This window comes from Triturus cristatus, chromosome 3_1, assembly GCF_964204655.1.
Source record: "Triturus cristatus chromosome 3_1, aTriCri1.1, whole genome shotgun sequence".
NCBI classification, from domain to species: domain Eukaryota; kingdom Metazoa; phylum Chordata; class Amphibia; order Caudata; family Salamandridae; genus Triturus; species Triturus cristatus.
The window spans coordinates 808,251,792-808,270,232 of NC_140583.1; the positions used below are offsets into that span (position 1 = coordinate 808,251,792).

Consider the following 18,441-nt stretch of genomic DNA (forward strand, 5'->3'; position numbering starts at 1 on the left):
TAAGGATACATCTTTCTGGAGCACATCTTGGTGGCCAGAAGTAGTCGTGCCTTGTCCATCACCAGTAAAAAAAGGTGAAAAATCTAGGTGTTACTATAGATGGCCAGCTGTCCTTATCGGACCAGTATAACTGCATTACATCATCCTGTTTTTTTACGCTGAAGATCCTACAAATAATCTTACAGTTCATTTCTATGGACCTAAGAAACAGTAATTGTTGCTCTGGTGTTATCAAAAGTCGATTATTGTAATGCCCTCTACTTAGGTGCAAACAAGATGACTTTACGCAAGCTTCAATTAATGCAAAATGCGGCAGCATGACTACTGCTTAAGAGTCCCAAATTCAGTCCAGTATCCCAAAGTTGTCAAGAGCTGCACTGGCTTTTGGTCCAGGCAAGGGTCCAATTTAAGTCCATGTGCTTTGTGCACAAGACACACTACGGGGTTGGATCTGCCTATTTCAGCAATCCTATCAGATGGCACATCCCTCAACGCAATCTTAGGTCATCGACGGCCTCCCTATTGGATATTCCTAGGGCAAAGACAGTAAAATGGGGTGGTAGAAGTTTTTTCCATTTGGCCTCCAAACTTTGGAATACTCTGCCTGAGAAGTCAAACTAACGGACAGTTGTTTAGGAAATCGCTAAAAACATGGCTGGTTGTATCTAAGCCGTAGTCCAAGCCATTTCCCTCTGCTCAAGATTCAACGACAGCTAGCGTTTAGACACCTCGACATATCAATCAATCAATCAATCAATCATCGCATTTATATAGCGCACTACTCACCCAGAGGGTCTCAAGGCGCTGGGGGGTCCGCTACTGCTCGAACAGCCAAGTCTTGAGTTGCTTCCTGAAGGCGAAGTGGTCCTGGGTCTGGCGGAGGTGGGTGGGGAGGGAGTTCCATGTCTTGGCGGCGAGGTAGGAGAAGGATCGTCCCCCTGTGGTGGCTCTTCGGATGCGGGGGACGGCGGCGAGGGCGTGGCTGGTCGATCGAAGCTGGCGTTTGGGAGCGTAGAAGTTGAGGCGGCTGTTGAGGTATCCTGGGCCTTGGTTGTGTAGGGCTTTGTGTGCGTGGGTGAGGAGACGGAAGGTGATTCTCTTGTTGACCGGGAGCCAGTGCAGGTCTCTCAAGTGTCTGGAGATGTGGCTGCGACGGGGGATGTCCAGGATGAGTCGTGCTGAGGCGTTCTGGATCCGCTGGAGTCTCTTCTGGAGTTTGGCGGTGGTTCCAGCGTAGAGGGAGTTGCCGTAGTCCAGACAGCTGGTGACGAGGGCCTGGGTGACCGTCTTCCTGGTCTCGGTGGGGATCCACCGGAAGATCTTGCGTAGCATGGGCAGGATGTTGAAGCACGACGAGGAGACAACGTTGACTTGTCTGGTCATGGAGAGGGAGGAGTCCAGGATGAAGCCCAGGTTGCGTGCGTGGTCTGTTGGTTTGGGTGCGCTGCCTAGGGCGGGGGGCCACCAGGAGTCGTCCCAAGCGGCGGGTGAGGATCCCAGGATGAGGACTTCCGTCTTGTCCGAGTTCAGTTTCAGGCGGCTGTTCTTCATCCATTCGGCTACCTCTTTCATCCCTGTATGTGAAGGTTGGCTCTGGCGGTGGCGGGGTCGTTGGTGAGGGAGAGGATCAACTGGGTGTCGTCGGCGTAGGAGATGATGTTGAGGTTGTGCTGGCGTGCGATGTCTGCGAGGGGGCTCATGTAGACGTTGAAGAGAGTAGGACTGAGCGAGGAGCCTTGAGGAACTCCGCAGATGACTTCGGTGGCTTCAGATCTGAACGGGGGGAGGCGGACTCTCTGTGTCCTTCCAGCGAGGAAGGAGATAATCCACTCCAGTGCCTTTTCTTGGACTCCGACGTTGCTGAGGCGTTGTACTAGGGTACGGTGGCAGACAGTGTCGAAGGCCGCGGAGAGGTCGAGGAGGATGAGGGCCGCTGTTTCTCCGTTGTCGAATAGCGCTCGGATGTCATCGGTGGCTGCGATCAGGGCGGTTTCGGTGCTGTGGTTGGCCCGGAAGCCAGACTGTGAGGGGTCGAGGGATCCGTTCGTCTCGAGGAAGGCGGCCAGCTGCTTGTTGACGGTCTTCTCGATGACTTTTGCGGGAAATGGGAGCAGCGAGATGGGGCGGTAGTTCTTGAGGTCGGTGGGGTCGGCCGATGGCTTCTTGAGTAGGGCGCTGAGTTCGGCGTGCTTCCAGCTCTCCGGGAAGGTAGCGGTGTCGAAGGAGGTGTTGATGTTCCGCAGGTGGGGTGCGATGACAGCGTCGGCCTTGTTGAAAACGTGGTGAGGGCAGGGATCTGTCGGAGATCCGGAGTGGATGGAGTTCATCGTGCGGACTGTGTCTTCGGTGCTGATCGGGGTCCAGGCGCGGAGGGTGGTGGTGGGGGGCGGTGGTTCGGTCGTGGCGTTCGTCGGTTGAGTGCTGAAGCTGTTGTGTATGTCCGCGATCTTGTTGTGGAAGTAGGAGGCGAGGGAGTTGCAGAGGTCTTGCGAAGGGGTGATGTTGTTGTTTCCGGCGTTGGGGTTGGAGAGCTCTTTGACGATGTTGAAGAGTTCCTTGCGGTTGTGTGCGTTGTTGTCCAGTCGTTCCTTGAATGCGGTTTTCTTGGTGGCGTGGATAAGTTGGTGGTGTTTTCGGGTGGCGAGCTTGAGGGCAGTCATGTTCTCCGGTGTTGGGTCTCTGCGCCAGGTTTTCTCGAGGGCTCGGCAGTTCTTCTTGGAGCTTTTGAGTTAGTCGGTGAACCATGGGGCTCTCTTGCTACCGGGTCTGCTAGGCGGGTTCCTCAGGGGGGCGAGCTCGTCTGCGCAGTCGCTGATCCACTTCGTGAGGTTGGTGGCCGCCTGGCTGGGGTTCGTTGTGCTGGTGGGCGGGTTCATGCTCAGGGAGGTCGCGAGCTGGTCGGCTGTGATCTTGTTCCAGCTCCTGCGTGCAACCTGTTGCTGGTGGTGGTGGTGGATCGTGGTCCTGCCGAAGCTGAAGTGGACGCAGCTGTGGTCGGTCCAGTGGAGTCCGGTGGCGTGGCTGAAGGCGATGTCCTTGCTGGATGAGAAGACGGGGTCGAGTGTGTGTCCGGCGTAGTGGGTGGCGGTGGTGACCAGCTGCTTGAGTCCCAGGTTGGCGAGGTTGTCCAGCAGGGTGGTGGTGTTGCGGTCGTTGTTGTTCTCCAGGTGGAAGTTGAGGTCCCCTAGGAGGATGTAGTCAGCGGAGCAGAGGGCGTGTGGGCTGATGAAGTCGGCGATGTCTTCGCTGAATTGTGTGCATTGTCCCGGGGGTCTGTAGATGAGGGTGCCTCTGAGGGTGGTCTTGGGGTTGATGTGGACTTGGAAGTGCAGGTGCTCGGCGGTTGCGAGGGTGTCGTCGGTGTTGGGTCGTGATGCGGATGGTGTTCCTGTGGACGATAACGATGCCTCCTCCGGTGTGGTTGATGCGGTCCCTTCGGATGATCTTGTAGCCGTCTGGGATGGCGATGGCGATGTCAGGCGCTGAGGAGGCGTTCATCCAGGTTTCCGTGAAGAAGGCGACGTCTGGGGCTGTGGTGTCGAGTAGGTTCCAGATCTCGATGGCATGCCTGTGGACGGAGCGGGTGTTGAGCAGGATGCATTTCAGGTGGCTGCTGCTGTTGCTCGTCTTGGTCTTGGTTGGTGCAGGTGTAGTGCAGGTCCGGAAGCAGGTGAACTTGCAGGAGTTGCAGCAGAAGGGTCCGTGGGTGCGTCTCGGGGTGGCACGGTAGCAGCCCGGGACTCGGCCGGCGTTGAGGGCGGCGGCGTCGTACGTCCGGCGGGCAGGCTGGGGTCTGCGGGGGCCAGGGGTCCTGGCACTGGGCACGGTCCAGGCGCGGACGGGCGCAGACGGGCTTAACTTTGGCGCACCTTCGGCGCTCAATCGGCGCTCAATCGGCGCGCGTCCGCTGCGCGGTCGCTCTGGGGGCGTCATAAATCTGGAGCCGGGAGGGCGGGTCAGCTGGGAGGCGGGAGCGGGGCGGCCAATGGGCTGGAGGTGGGCGGGGCCGCAGGGAGGCAGCGGCGGGAATCTGCGATGACGGGCGGCTCAGCGGCGGCTGGGTCGCTCTGGCAGGCAGGCAGGCAGACAGGAAGGCGTTTGGCAGCAGGAGGGGTGACCCGGCCTCGTAGAAGGCACAGTGGTCACTCCTGAATCGCCAGCAGCGCTTCACTTAAATCTGGAGCCGGGAGGGCGGGTCAGCTGGGAGGCGGGAGCGGGGCGGCCAATGGGCTGGAGGTGGGCGGGGCCGCAGGGAGGCAGCGGCGGGAATCGGCGATGACGGGCGGCTCAGCGGCGGCTGGGTCGCTCTGGCAGGCAGGCAGACAGGAAGGCGTTTGGCAGCAGGAGGGGTGACCCGGCCTCGTAGAAGGCACAGTGGTCACGCTTTAGATATCAGCAGCATAAAATCTGTGCAACAATACAAGGGCCCACAGTGATATATTTGTGCCCGCAGGTGGTCCTGATCTGACCCTTCGTACAAAGAAGAGCTGAACTGAAGCCACGCGAAAGAGGAATGATAATGCCCTAGCAGAAGGAAAAGAAGTTGGACAGAGGCGTTTCCTTCCCTCAGGAGCAAATTGAAAATTAAACCTAGACAGCAATCATCAGTAGATTCAGCCTCACAAACGTGGGAACATCAAATGACAGTCCATAGAAGAATCAGGGAATCTATCTCCAGGCTTGCAGGCAACTTAGGCAAGCTAAAGAATTACCTCACTAGAAAGCGTAGCTAGCAACCTCAAGAACAGAGTAGATACACTTCAAAAGCAACAATGGAAAGAGGCCCCTTGTTAGGACAGGAATGTTGCCCTGCATGGTGTACAGTGGTGTTCCCCTGCCTTGAGTGCCCAATTGCAAGTTACCTGGTATCCCGATTTCTGATATTTAATCTTTGTCACAGCAGTGAAGGCCTTCTGGCTCACTCATGTAAAGTTCCACTGGTCGGCACTAACCCAGGCGCTAGTTCTAACATTCAGTACATGTTTGCATGTATGTAGGTCTATGGTCTGCACTGTGCATACATTGTATGGTCTGTGGGTTGCATTTTGGTCTGTTCATGTGCACAAGCTCAGTGGTGTAACTTTAGCCCCGGTGGTGCTGGGGTACCCCCGAGCTCCAAAGGCTCCTCCTTCGGCACTGTCAATGAGACCCTAGTCCGAGTTCCCAACTGGGTCAGGGAGAGGGTAATCCATGTACTATGCAGGGTGGCCCCTCAAGTTTCATTGTGCCACTGCAGAAGACTGAAGTGAAGTTGTTTTCCCAGATGTTCTTGAAGCTGGAGGGAGGAGAAGTATTGACGTAGGGAAAAAGGAGAGAACAGCTCTGGTTTTAAATAACATTAAGTCTTTTTACTGCAGGGAACTGCTGATTAGTCTACCACTGCCATTTGGTAGATAGTGAGTGTGAAGGGTGGGACTGAAATCTCTGTTGTTCAGAGTGGGCAAACGTTCTTAAGGGGAGTCCAGACTTTTGTTGCTTTATGGACACTGCTCAGGGAGGCTGTTGGCAGGTGAAGAAAGCTCACACCTCGTTGTGCCCCTCTTGTGGGTGCTCCAAAATCGAGGCAACCCTGCAGTGGGGGGCTCCTCTTTACACCACAGTTTTGTCTGGAAGACAGCCTAGCAAGGACCCATGAAAAAACAGAACCATCCAAAACAGATTCTGAGAGTCCAAACAGAGGAACCACATCCCCCCATCCGCTTTATTTGTAAGTGTGAGATGCTGACCTACTAACTTTTCCATTTGTAGGTTTTCTTTGACTAAGGAAGGAGTAACTGCAGAGTACCTAGAGGACTACTGTGCAAACAAAGGAGCGGTCTGTCTTACTTACAGCCAGCTTCACAGAGGTACAGTGACATCTGGATTCTGACCTTGAAGGAAGAGCAGTCTCCCTGTCCTGAAGCGTCTGGAGACTGACCCATTGAGAAGAAGAGGAAAGGGGAGCACCCACCCTGCAGGAGATGCTTACTATAAAGGAGAGCAGAAGCCGCTGACCCCAGAACAGAGGATCAGTTTGATCAGAGAAACTCAAGAGTAAGACTGACATGCTTGTATATCTACACATCAATTGTCTTGCCTGAAGGGGCTCTACGCTGAGACTGCTAAAATATGCTAGAGCAGAATGAGCCTCTCTGACCCTGCAAGTGGCTTGTTCTGTCGTACTGTTGAAGTGTGGCAGACAGGACTACATTACTGTGACCCTGAAAGTTTGTGCACAAAGTGGACGTGCCTTTGCAATAGAGATGTGTGGTTGAAACGGACTGCCCTGCTATAACAACTCACAGGACCTCTGCATGCCAAGCTGCAGTCCCACCTTCATGAGTGGTGTCAGAGCTGCCCTGCTGTTCCTTTGGCAGCCCCATGACCTCTAAATCCACCTAAAGTCACCGGAGCATGCCCATCAACCAAACTCCGAATAGCAGCCGCTGCAGCTGCTGCTTACATGGATAGGATTGGAATGCTGATGCACTCGCAGCCAGTGTAGCTTCCTTCTGGAGGAGGGAGGAGCAACCATGCTCATGCTGTGGACTACAAGTGTTTTTTTGCAACACTCGAGCCTTGACACACAAAGGAGGAAGATGATTTAGGAGGCACTGCACTACCCAGAAATGGATTTATTACCCATGAAGACACTGAAACAGAAGGCATTCTTCTTGCTATTTAAAAGTCACACAAGTTTGGAAAGCATAACCCTGATGAAGGCCATAGAGGACGAAACGCATTGGCTGGGCTGACTGGAAAATGTAATGTATTGAAAAATCAAAAAGAGTTGATACTGGATGCATTCTCAAGTCTCCTGACAACTGAATCTCATTTTTTGTTCATCATTGTTACATTTGTTAACATTGGATTGCCTTTATTTGGGCCTGGAAACAAAACAATATAATGGACGCTCCTTTTCTAATTGTTGCTGTGGACTACAACTTGACCTGTCAGAGAAAAGAACTTGAAATTGGTGAGATTTAAATACTGGGACTAAGAATGTAAACCTGAACGCATCAAAAGGAGTAGCACTGCACATGTGCCTGAATCCTGCCATTTTTACACCTAGTTAGGAGAAGGTGAGATAAGGGGACCCTGAACTCTGCATATAGTGGCTCTATTCCAGCATGAGGCGTGTAGTATTTCATTTTTTGTGTGTACTTTCTTTTTATAAAAAGTAAGCACTGGGTTGGACAATTTATTATTGAGCTGCTGGAGAACTGAGTTGATGCACGCCCTCACACTATCCCAGAGAAGGTGGTCACTGATCATCATTTCCACTAAGAACAAAGTGCTGAAGGATTGAAACTGTCTCAGTTTGCAAAGCCACAGTACGATGGACCCCCCTGAGACATCAGAGGCAAAAGAAACCAGTCCCCACACCGGTTTGCCTTTTGGCATTTAGAAAGAGGTCTTACACCCTTAAATATGAAAAGCCCAACAAAAGACTTTTGGAGATGCTAAGATAGAAAGATTCCTTTACCTTTAGAGCAGACAGTTAAGAAAATGCAACCCAACATACCTAGCTTTTGGGGCAGTCAGAGGAAAAGAAGGGAATGAAAGCTTTATGCATAGTATTTCCATTACAACATTCTGAAGAAGGAAAGGGAGACCCTATTTCCGTGGACAAATGCCACAGGATAAAGTCCTATGCTGATATAGAGGATCGTAGCCAAACATCACTATATCGGGTTATGGATTTACCAAGGGCGGCTCCTCCGCAATGTCAGAGGAGCATCACCACACTGGCTCAGAACCATCAGCTGAAAAATAAAACTATATGTTATTATCTATTTCAGTTGCTGTCTGAGCCAACGTGTGGGGGCGGGGGCGGGCTTGGGTCACAAGGACTGGTTGTGTATTTCTAATTGTGCACGTCTGTTTGCCCAGCCGTCTCAGGCCAGCCAAACAGACATGCGTAGTTAGTTTTCTCTAAGCCGACTGTATTCTACAGCCGGGATGAGCAACGTGCCAGACTCCCTGTGCGTGAGCATCGCGTCTAAGCAGGTAGTATGAGAGCAGCATATGGACTGGTTGGGGAGTCTGTCCCACGGACTGTAGGGAGCAGCAGGCGAGAAGGAGCACCGAAGGGTGAGGAGGCGACAGGATCAGGTATGTTTTTATATTTATTCAACCCTCCCTCTTCCCCCACCGCCGCTGTTGCTATCGCCCTGCTGCCTCCCCTATGCCCTCCACCTGGATATTGGCAGCAGCAGTAGCTGGAATTTACACATCAAAGCGACATACAGGACACCAGTAAAATCTAAAGGGGATCTCTAGTTTGAGGGTAATAAAATTTGATTTTCAGATTTTTCTCCAAAGACTGTAGAATAGAGGTTGGCTTTCAACTTATAGGAAATAATTTTTTGAATGTGGTGGCCAAACCAACAATAGTTTAACCAATAAAGCCCTAAGTCACACTTGAATAAAAAAAGATTTATCTTCAGATTCTCTGAGCGACCAGAGGAGCTCTATGATGCCTCGTAAGGGTGACCAAAGGAAGAGAGGTAGTCAGCTTAGGACGATGTGCTGGAACTTAGGACATGAATCTACACCCCTTGATTTGTCTGTCTTTTCTTAGGACACTAGCAATAATCTACAAGCGCGGTCGTGCATCGCCTCAGGATAACATTATAGTGTGTATAGTCAGCATATACCCAGCAAGGAAAATAATGAAAAGCTGAAGGTAAACCATACTTAGACATGACCACAGTAGGATGAAAGCTGACAAGAAGAGGTTTTTTTAACTATACAGTTTGGTATTTCCACCACCTCATGTATTAAGTGGACTCTCACAGGATCTCCCACAACCTCATGAATCTGCCATTGAGAGTTTTGCGTACATCTTTTTTTTGGATATGTTCATTATTTCTTTGCATGTATGATTTTGTCTTGTTTTCTTCAATTGAACAAAAACATTAAAAACTAAAGAAAAGTCAAGACTGAATGAAAGCATCATGGATGACATGGGTCTAACTTGGCAGCTTTGAATAGTGACACAACAGTAGCAACACGTTCATGTAACCAATCAAAGATTGGAAATAACATTTTTGAACAAGCTAAAAGAACAAGGTTTCAGGTGTTTAAGACTGCTGGAGTTCAAATTAATATGGCTCAACAAATATTTAAACATTCACAAGGTACCATCTCGTAGGCAGAATGATCACTTGTGCATGGTACAAACTTTAAGATGGTTTAGTTGAAAGATCTTCAACTTTTAGCAAAAGTCCTTTGTGGTTAACAATCCAGTAAACCAGAGCGAGTTCAAGAGAGTGATAGTTCGAGATGCAGTGAGCATTTGAGAGAGAGAGAGAGAGGACATGCAAGACAGCAGTTTGACTGAGATAGTTCTACGAAATACACGAAGACTGTGTGCACTGTAGGTTTCGTGCAAACACTACCAATGGGACAAATTCAACAAGATCCCAACATAGCCTTCAATACTACTCTTTCAAACGCATGCTGCAACATTCACTGCAATTAAAACAGCAAGTTTTGTAAGTACTGGAAAATTTGAATATTTGTGTTTTTTAGAGGACACCTTCATAAACACGGATTTGCAAGAAGTTATGAAAAAACTGAAAAGCACTAACAAAATCTACAGATAAACACCGAAAAGTCAAACACTAATATATACTTTTGTCAAAACTTCTTGTCCAGCATCAAGATTTTAACAAAGTTTATACTTGGACTTACCTCAATCCCTTTCACAACGTCTCCTATTCCATATTCTATACTGGGGTATTTCACAGCAGCTTCTTAGGAAAATGTATTATATACAGTCATTATCATATGATCAGTAGAGTAGGCACAGCTTGATGTCAGGCACTAGAGTAAGCACTGCTTGAAGCTTGGTGTCAGGCAGTAGAATAAGCACAGTTTGAAGCCTGGTGTCTGGGATTCTCTAATAAGAAGACAAAGCTGCTCTAGCTCCCTGCTCTATGCCACAACTTTTTACTACTCATGGATAGGCGTTATATACATCATACGTCAGGACTAGTCACTGCTCACTGTAAGGCACAGTAGACAATCTATACCCGGGCCTGTTATTGATCGAGGTTGTGCCAGGTGGCTCAAAGTATACATAGGAAAGGCTACAGCCTGCAGCTCGGCGTCAAGCATTATGTGATGGTATGGGTTCCAGCCCCTCTGTGTCATCTATTTTAGAGTCTAAACGAGGATCTTTCACAGATCTTTCTTATGGTAAGCCATTATTTGCTATCTTTATCGTGCCCTATTGAGAGACTGATGTTCAAATACAAAACCATACTAAGACTCTGAGCAGCTGGAAGTCAGGAACGTAGTGTGATGTGCACAATGGCACATCATAATTCCCTTATCAGGATGAGACATTTCACAAATTAAGTATTACAGACTGTAACAGTTGCCTTCCCAGTGTGTCTTATTACAAAATACAAGACTGAGAGGTGAGGAGGGTGATGTGCCATTTTTAGATACAATTATTCTCAACCATATACAGTCACAATGAAATTTGTTCTCCGTGCTACAACAAAAGCAAAATGTGTCCATGGTAAATGTAGGACAAAATCAACACTTCATTTCTCTGGTTTAAAATACTTTAAAGGGAGGCATAATTAATTTACACTGGCATCAATACACCTGCATGCTCAAATGTATGCACACAGCCCTGCTCTCAAAAAAGCAGCTACACCTAAAGGCGCTAGAGAGCCTGGCAGCAAAATGGCTATCGCATAGCGAGGCCCTGCCAGCCGACTCTGAAAACCAGCAATAATCCGCAGTGCCAGGGCACGGATTACTACAAAATAGGCCTGATAATTTGCCTAAACAGATGCAGCACTGGGGGATGCCGCTATTTTGGGAGTAGTGGTTGTGAGAGCACGAAACTCGCTGTCCGCGGCCTACCCTTTGACGCCATACATCACTGCAGTCCCTCCACACAGCCGACTGTGTACTTGTGGAGCGCATTCAGTCCCGAGTCCCCAGGGGCCCTGTGCTGTGGTACCCTGGTTGGGTTCGGCCCATGGGAAAATGAATCTATGTGTGCCCTTGGATGGCTTGAAGTGAGCCACGGGGCCACTGCTGCTGCTGCTGGTCCACAAGGCGGACCCACCCCAGAGAGCTGCGAGCCCTGCACAGGCTGCACCAAGGGAGGTGGTGCAGCACTGATGAGCTGCCCACATAGAGGATCTGCATCGGTGAGGCGGTGGACCGCCTGAACAAGATCTCCTACACCGGGGCTGGCACCATAATCTCAGCAGCAGATCTGCCCTGTGAAATGGGCTAATTGGTGCCACAGTGCTCAAGGAGCATAGCACAGTGGCAAAGACAATCCCGATAAGGCGACCCTTCATTGCCCTGCAGAGTGACCCTCCATCCTGAGGGCCAGGACCAAGGAGAGCAGATTTTGTACCATGGAGCTGGACTTGTTTCGGTTACCACCCCAAGATACAGCTAAGTGCCTGGGGGCCCCTGGAGGCAGCTGATAATACTTCACACTCAAGTTTGGCATACCTCCTTTGCTAACCGTCCACGCCTCAAGGGCCAGTGTGGCGCTGGGGCTGGACCCCGCCTTGAACTGGTTTGCTGCCCTTCTTCCCTCCTAAGCAGATGTGCGCTGTGAGCACGTGGATGCAGTGACCGCCAATGACGTTTGAAATTCGGGCATGGCTGGTGGCCTAGGTTTCCACTGGCGGAAGCAGGTGCGGTGGGGGTTGGGAAGCAGCAGGAGACGGAGGCAGACACTCACTGAAAGACTCTGCTGGGAACCCCTCTGGTCCCCGGCAATCCGTAGGCCCTTCTTGCAGTGAAGGGGAGACTCCTGTACAGCTATCGGCTCCAGCCTGCCTGGACTGCCACTCGTCTACTGGCCTCCTCTTACCCTCATTCTCTTCCGCTGAGCCTGCTCATGCCCCCAACCTCTTTCTGGTTTTGTTAGGGTGAGGCAGGGCCCACAGAAGACCCCAGAAGACTATGATTTCGAGCTACTGGTCCTGCTTGTCCGCCTGGGGCATGGGGCTGGGCGAGGACTGCTCACACATCTTTCCTCAACCCTGCTGTGCACCATGGGGAAGCTTGAGGCTCGCCAGTCCAAGCTGGCATTTGAGGAAAAGGGACAAATGCGTCATGCGGACCAAGACAGGGATGCGGACTCTCCGCAGGACTCCTCCCATAAAACACCCACATACAGAACCTAGTTTTCAAGGTGATGCTGGTTATTACAAATAGCCTCCAGATCATTGACGTCCAAATAGACCTCCTAAGCAGCTGCCCTGACTGCATTAAAGGTGAGAGTGGACAAACCTGCTGGCTGCCTAGACCAACTGCAGTCCCGCAAATCATACATTGAGGACACACAGACTACCACAAGCGAGCACCTTTTTAAGATGGACAAAATCCTAGAAGCAATCCAACAGAAAAATGAAGACGTAGAAGCATGCACTGGGCGCAGTAATCTTCGTATTCATGGCAGAAGATGGCCGTCTGAGTGATAATGTGTAACTGGCCTCTTGGGATGCTCCGCCTACACGTGTAACCCATTGGACCTCTTAAACCCTTCGATTATATATTTGGACCCCACTATTGCAAACAATGTAGGCTATGATTCAGCACGGTTCAGCCTAAAAAATATGCGGAGCTGTGCCCGCACCGGCCTCCACCGGAGGTCAGGTGGCTGCCTATCAGCCACACAGTTCGGTCCCGACTGGGAAGTTTGCCTGACTCCAGTGCTTCACGGGATGATTCCCATTGTATTTTTTGCTCTTTGGGGGGGAGGGGGGGGGGGGGGTTATTGGATTGTTTGATCTCCACTGGTTGCTCTTCCCCCTCCTCATACCCTGCGCGACACTACACTATCACATTGCACCCACAAGCATATGTGCGGTGCTTTTGACACTCTTGCCATGGCAGGTACCACCCAGACTCCCCTGCCCACCCCCTCCCCGACATGAAGACCGCTGTTTGATTCCTGACCTGGAACATTTGTGGCCTAAATGTCGAGAGGAAAGCTAGGCTGGTCCAAGCATACATCACCAGATACCGCATAGACATCTGCTTTTTGCAGGAACTTCACTTAGCCATGGCTACTGCTCCCTGCGCCGAGTGGACTGCGGAAGCCCATGTGTCCCCATATTCCAGCTATGCCCGGGGAACAGTCATACTCATTCGCAAAGGGGTTACCATGGCGAACACGACTGACAATCAACAACAAGGAGGGACGCTATGTGATTTTGGCTGGTACCTTACAAGTGCACCCTGTCATATTGGTATCTGTCTACGGGGAAATATGGACAGTCCAGACTTCTTTGCAGAGTTCTGGCATCAGATCACCACTAAGGGCCCCGGAACCATTATAGGGGGTGAAGATTTTAACTTTCTACTCAACCATACCACTGATCGCTCTAGTGCCTCCAGAAGGCCTCACCTCAATGCCGCGGTGCAGCTCCACACGCTCTTGCCCAATAACTGTCTGAGTGATATCTGGCGACTGATATATGCTGACGGCACAGAAGGCATCTGCATTGCGACTGCTCGAGATACATGGTCCAGGATCGACAACAGGCTGCTAACTGGAGAGGTCCTCCCCTGGGCCACAAGCGTGAAGCACTTACCCCGATATCCTGTCAGACCATGCCCATGTCCTGCTGGGATCCCCAATGCCTTTGCCTGCCGCTTAGCACCCAATGCTCTCCACGGCCCTGTCTTCTGCAATAAAGTCTGAGTGGTTATTATTGAGTACGAAGACTCCATTGCCTCCCCGGCAACGCTCTGGTTGGCTTTCAAAGGTATTATCCGCGGAGTCGGCATCGTGAAGCAATCAGGATTACTCAAAGCACTGCATGCACAATTAAACACCTTAGAAAGTGACATCCGCACCTCTGTACTAGAGTTCTATGCCACATGCAACCCCTTGGGCCTAGCCACTATCGGGGAGAAATTATTGGACTATGATGAGGACCCAGAGAGATGTCTGCTTCCTCCACCGGGAAGCGAATGCGCCGTGCTATGGCAAAGGCGATTGATCAGGGAAAAGACTAGCAGCTATGCTCTGGAAACCCTGGGCCACCGCTAACGTGGTAAAGCTTGTGGAAGATCTGTAGATCAGCCACACTGCACCTGATGCTCTACTGCAGACCATGACATAGGTATACTCTCACTTCTACAGCTGTGCAATAATATCTGATCCAGCGGCTCTAGCGGCTTAACTTGACACGCTACTGCTGCAGCTCGATTAAGACCACCGTCTATACCTCGATACCCCCTTTCACAGTGAAGGAGGTGACTCAAGTAATCCAAAGCCTCCCTGGGAACAAGGCACTAGGGCCGGACGGACTCACTACCTCCTTCTGTAAGGAATATGCGGTGCTCCTGGCCCCTCACTTCTTAGCTTTAAACGAGTGCTCTAAAGTCAGGAGTGCTGTGCTACCGCTTTCCCTGCGAGACTCGGGGATCGTAACAATACTGAAACCTGATAAACGCCCTAACTGTTGTGACTCGTACCGTCGCTGTCAATGATTATTGTTGATAACAATATATTTGCTGAACTCTTGGCCAATCGGCTGCTCCCCTTGCTGCTGGATATAATTCGCCCAGATCAGTCGAGCTTTGTGCCAGACTGCTCTACAGCCCACAACCTTTACACGATGTTCACCTTCATGCACACCATTGACCCTAAGATGGCAGCGGTTGCTGCTTGCTTGATGCCACTAAGGCATTTGACTTCTTGGAATGGCCAAATGTATTCTATCTCCTCCCATGACTCTGGATTAGCTACCAGTTCCTGCGCCTGATCAGTCTCCTCTATACCTCCCCAACAGCACGTCTTCGCCTCAATGGCACAACCTCGGACTCATTCGCAGCCACCCGCGGGGCTAGTTACGGCTGAGCCCCCCACCCCTATTTTATTTGCCATATCGATGGAACCATTGGCAGCCAGGCTGCGACAACACCACGCCCATAGGGGAATTAACTTTATGGCTAGGAGGGTACTTGTATCCATGTACTCAGACGGCATTCCGCTTAATGTCCGGGAACCCCAAACAAATCTATCCCCAATCATACGTTAGGTGGTGTGGTTGGGCGAATACTTTGGTATTACTATAAACTGGGCTGCGTCCACTCTATTTCCTCTCACGTCTGGCACACCACAGTTTGAGAAGGACTATCCTCTGCAGTGGGCAGATAGCCCCGTCTGCTACTTGGGCATCTGACTCAGCCGGGACCTAGATGAACTCTGGCTAGCAAATTATGGTAAGGCCATGGCCCTGCTCCCTTACCAATACGCTGTAACACCCCCTGCAAGCCCCTGCACGCAAAGTATGACACAGTAGCAGGCGCTCACTGGGCATGGAATGGCCTGCGTAGATGTGCCCGGTTGCCATGTTTATATGCGCTACCATTGCCGCTTGCGCGCCTTCCCATGCTCCCACCACTGCAGGGCGAGAGGGCAAGCAGGCAAGCCCAGCAGCGTGTGATCTTTAAATTAAGCGACCTCTACCCAGGTGACCAATTCTTACCCCGCATTAAGGCGGATGGAGGCCCACAACCCTCTGCACTGGATACCTTCCTATATCACCAACTTTGAGCTACATGTTGTGTACTACACGCAAAGTTCCCTGCACTTCCCTCACAACTGCATGCTTTAGAGCAGCTATTAATGAACCCTTCCTCCCAGAAATTGGTCACCCAGTTATACTCCACAATGCAGGTCAATGCTCCAGTATGCACCCCCATAGCTCGCACAAAGCGGGAACTGGATCTCAGAGCACCCATCACAGATGCACAGTGGCTCTACTGCTGCAGTCAGACTGCGGCTATATCACCCAATTACAGGTTCATCAACTTCAAATTTCTGCACCCAATATACCGTACCCCAGAGCATCTGCATCACATTGGCCTAATCGAGGAGGTGCATTGCCGGAGATGCACTGCCTCATAGGCCACACTCCTACACCTTGCCTGGGAGCAACCACAAGTGGCCGGCTATTGGACAGACATCTACGGCACCCTGGCCCAGATCACGGGTCACTCGCCGCCCCAGATCCCGTTGGAAGGACTACTGAGATGTGTCAAGGATACTTCCCCTGCAGTTCAAGGCCCAAGTACGATGCTGTCTCTCCAAGCTAAAAGGATGACGGCCAAACATTCAGGTAGGTAGCCTGCTCCAAATGGTGCAGACTGTCTGCAGGATGATGCGTACTGCCAGGACAAGCTCTCACATTATTAGGACCTTATGCCCCTGCACTCATGACAAATGTATTTGAGAACCGCTCATGTCATATCTAAGGCTCTGGGCTTATGATGCTGATTCGGATGCAGGGGAGACTCGGACGGACGATGAGATGGATCCACAATTTGATCTAATGCCTTCCACGCTAGGTTGCTAGGCCTTCATGCATTTGCTGATGAGATCGACAGACTCTGCGACGTCCACGGAGTGCTTACCGGTTTGAACGGGGTAGTTTGGAATTGAATCAACTGATTTTTAATGAATGTCTCATACTTTCCCCTTCCTCTTCTCTCTTGATTGATTACTTTATTGATAGTTTTATAAATGACAGTTAATATATATTTTTTTAAAGCAGGTACACCTTCCTGAGATCACCAATCGGGGTTGGCAAATACAATTGAGAACTACTGCACCTCTAAGGCTATCCGGGGAGGTTCTTAAGATATTGTAGACAAGAGCCGACTCACTATCAGGAGTACAGACCAATACCTCAAATACATATGGACTGGTATCTAGATAATTGGGCAATTATAGATTTCCTCTTTGATTAAAAAAATACACAGCATAAAATATTTTAACAGCATCTACTGGTTAAGGATATCCACCATTTAAAAATACCTGTTAACTGTTGTGGGTGAACCTAATTACGTGTTGCCATTTTTAGGTCGACGCCGAACAACGAATCTTGAGGGCATTCACAAAACTTCCATGGGAATGCATTCTGCCGACTGCTTACACCATTGGCTTTATGGTTTGTAACGCACATTTGCTTATGTTCTAATTGCTGGCTTTATTTGTTTTAGGCTGCCTAGCTTGAGTTCATCACCCAGGAAGAGCAATACCTTATTTTTACTGTATCCTTCTGAGTAATCCCTTTCTGTAAACAGCCCTTTAAATCTTGTTCTTTTCTTGTGGCATTCCCTGCGCATTCAAAGAAAGAGGTCAAATGTCAGGCGTTGTCTTCTGAGGGAGCTTAGTGTTTACTTTTTTTCCTCGGACTTCAAAATGACTAGATTTATGTGACAATCTTGCTGTGAAGGTCTTTTTCTAGCACACAACAACGTTTAAATGTCTGTATTTAACAGTGCAGACATTTCAGAAAATATCAGAATTATGAAAGCATGAATAAAGCACATTTCTTGTAATTCTGAAGTATGGTGAAAACAAATATTTTAATATGATTAAAACAAAGCAAAACACTAAGTGATGACTTTACCACACATCGTTTGTGTGCTGTATACTTATCAGTAATTCTACATGCCCATACAAATGAAATGGTCATTTCAATTAAAAATGCGCTACCAGACCATGCATACTCCATTTTATGCCACTTCACTCTACACCAATCCCTACAACAGCACTCTACTCTGCACCACTCCACTCTACGTTGCACCACTCTACTTTATGCCAATGCACTCTACAACCCGCTGCACCACTGAGCTCTTCGCCACTGCATTCTACACAACTGCACTCTACTCTGAACCACTCTATGCCACTCCTCTATCCTGCACCACTCTACACCACACTACTCCACTCTACGTCACTTAACTCTACTCTGAAACAATCCCCTCTGTGCCACTGCACTCTACACTACTTTACTCTATGCACTGTCCTCTATGCCACTCTACTGTACTCTGCACTCTATACCACTCTACTCAAACCCAAAGCACTCTACGCTGATCTTCACTGCACTCTATGCCACTATATGCTGCAACACTCTACTCCACTGCATGTTAAGCCACTCTAAACCATTGCACTCTACATCACTGCCGTCTATGCCACTAATATACTTTGCACCACTGTATTCTATGCCACTCTACTCTGCAACACCACTTTCTGCCACTGAACTCTGCTCTGCACCACTCTACTGCACTCTATGCCACTCTACTTTGCATCACTATGCCACAACACTCTGTAGCACTCCACTTTACACCACTGCGCTACTGTAATCTACTCTGTACCAATGCACTCTATACCACTTTATTCTACTCTGCACCACTGCACTCTAGGCTACTCTAATCTACTTTGCGGCACTCTAATCTACGCCACTCCACTCTACAACACTCCATTTTGCGACACACTATGCCACCTTATGCTATTCTACGCTACTTCACGCCACTCAACTCTATGCCACAAACTTTTAGCCATGCTGAACACCAACCACGCTGGTGTACAACATAGCTAAAACACATGGGCAAAGCCAATAACTCTTGCATAAACAAGACCCATTGGCTTTGCTAATGCTGGTTAAA

The 18,441-nt window shown here is 49.9% G+C and overlaps 1 protein-coding gene across 7 annotated transcripts in view; it reads right to left on the reverse strand.

The window, feature by feature from the left end:
* HDAC4 (histone deacetylase 4) overlaps positions 1 to 18,441 on the reverse strand; it is a 1,546,655-nt gene that overhangs the window by 914,399 nt on the left and 613,815 nt on the right. The window lies entirely within an intron of this gene.